Genomic DNA, 2,500 nt, shown 5'->3' on the forward strand with positions numbered 1-2,500 from the left:
TGTCGCCACTGTGGTGTGAAGATTGCAACAGCAGTCAGGGAATGTCTTAACCGATTCTCGTGGGGGGTGTATATAATATACATATATATATACATACATATATATATACATACATATATATATATATGTATATATATATATATATATATATATATATATATATATATATATATATATATCATTTGGACAAAATGTAGTGGCACATTTGTAAATAATAATCACGAAGAACCCGCAGTCGGACTATATATATATTGTGTGTGTGTGTGTGTGTGTGTGTGTGTGTGTGTGTGTGTGTGTGTGTGTGTGTGTGTGTATTCACTTGGTCTTTGGATCACGTGTTGAACTCGTGATCGACAGCTATTTCCTTCCTGGAAGAGAGCTCAGAGCTCGTAGGTCCGATCTACGGGTAATGATATGACCTTGCACACACACACACACACCCAACTCCCCGTCCACGAGAGTCAGAGTAACGACCCGAAGCGCAGCGGTACCAAAATAATTTCGGCCCTGGGCAGGATTCGAACCAAGAACTGTGGGCCACTATGGTGGCAGTTCAGCGCTCTACCAACTACGCCACCGAGTTGTGTGTGTGTGTGTATGTGTGTGTGTGTGTGTGTGTGTGTGTGTGTGTGTGTGTGTGTGAGAGAGAGAGAGAGAGAGAGAGAGAGAGAGAGTATATCATTAGTACTACGCCTTATCTTACATTATAACTGAGGAAGATACACTACATGTCTGCCTGATGAGAGGAAGATCTTCAATGGCCTCAATAATCCTGCAGAAGACAAAGAACCCCACTTCGGGACGAAACTGATGCATCGAGTCCTCTCTCGAACTCTCTACCTGCCTGCAATATGCAGCTGCTCGAAGCAGTAGCAGCAGTGACGAGGGACCATTTGGTTCGTGCGAGAACGAGATGTTGATGTGTGGGTGTCTGAGAAGGTTAGGAAGAGGTGTTGCTATCTAATGGGACGCAGCGGTATCGGTACACATCGTCGATGTCGGATGCGAGCGAAGAGAGTCTCTGAGTTACGTGATACGGGAGGTTTGCGAGGGTGAGGAGGACGGGGGAAGGAGAGTGAAGAAGGAGATGGGAAATGGAGGGAGAAGGGAAGATAATGGGACGCACGAAGAGATGAAACGGGAAAGGGGGAAACGGAATGAGGATGGACAACAGGGTCAAAAAAGAGAGAGAGAGAGAGAGAGAGAGAGAGAGAGAGAGAGAGAGAGAGAGAGAGAGAGAGAGAGAGAGAGAGAGAGAGAGAGAGAGAGAGAGAGAGAGAGAGAGAGAGAGAGAGAGAGAGAGCGAGAGGGGGAGGGAGAAGAAAAAGAAGAATGTAAATATCGAATTGTAAAAATTGTATACGCTTTTGGTCTAGTAACAAAACCTGCTGCGGTTGGACATGATTCTTCTTTTTCATCCTCCTGGCCAGCTGGGGGCGAAAGAAAAGAAAAGCTGCAGCAGCATTAAAGCGAAGACTTGTTTTGACAAAATGGTCTCAGAGCCTGCAGCCTCCTGCAAGGCCCCACCCCTGCCTGAACTCCTCCAAAACTTCAGGATCCAATGTGAAATGTTTGAGAAAATCCTTAGTGCATTACATGGCTTCCTCTTGGTGTAATCAAATCTGTGTTGCAACAGTTACTGAAGTTGTCCATACTATTGCTCCAGATGCAACAATAACTGTCTTGTTCTTGTCTCGTTAATGTGCGCACATAGAATCCATTACAATGTCCGGAAACGAGAGAAGGTAGAAGGTGGAAGGGAGAACACGAGAAGGAAATAAAAGGGTGAAAGAATAAGGAAGTGAAAAGGAAAACACGATAAGAAATGGAAGAGGTAAGACAATGGGAAGAGGTGAAGGTGCGAGCGTAAGAGGAGGTGGGGTTGGGAAGAAGAGGCTGAGGAGGAGGAGGAGGAGGAGGAGGAGGAAGTGGAGGAGGAAGAGGAGGAGGAAGGAGAGGAGGAAGAAGGGGAGGAGGTGGAGGAGGTGGAGGAGGAGGTGGAGGAGGAGAAGGAGGAGGAGGAGGAGAAGAAGAAGGTGCAGGAGTAGAACGAGGAGCAGAAGAGAAAGATGAGCAGGAGGAAGAGCAGGAAGACGAGGAGGAGCAGGAGGAGGAGGAGGAGGAGGAGGAGGATATGAAGGTGGAGAAGTAGGAGGAAGAGAAGGGTGACCAGAGGGAGGAAAAGCTGGAAGACGAGGATGTGGGAGGAGAAGATGGATGTTTTCAACTCGGTATCCTTGGAATCCTTAAAAGTCTTCGGCAGTTCCTAAGAGGGTCTGCATACCAGACACCAATAGCCTTTAGTGGATGCGAAACGATTTTATTCAGTGCTGAAATGACCTACTGCATATTGAGACGCACTTCCCGACACCATGCAACTCTCAAGTGCTCCCTGTTTTATATTCCCCAATGAGGAATGAATGGATGGGAAGAAAGTGGAGAAGGGGGGCAGAAGTAGGGATGGAAAAGAAAGTAGAAATGGAAAAGAAAGTAGAGATGG

The sequence above is a fragment of the Oratosquilla oratoria genome, chromosome 2 (genome assembly GCF_046742065.1).
Source record: "Oratosquilla oratoria isolate Oo_2021 chromosome 2, ASM4674206v1, whole genome shotgun sequence".
NCBI classification, from domain to species: Eukaryota; Metazoa; Arthropoda; class Malacostraca; order Stomatopoda; family Squillidae; genus Oratosquilla; species Oratosquilla oratoria.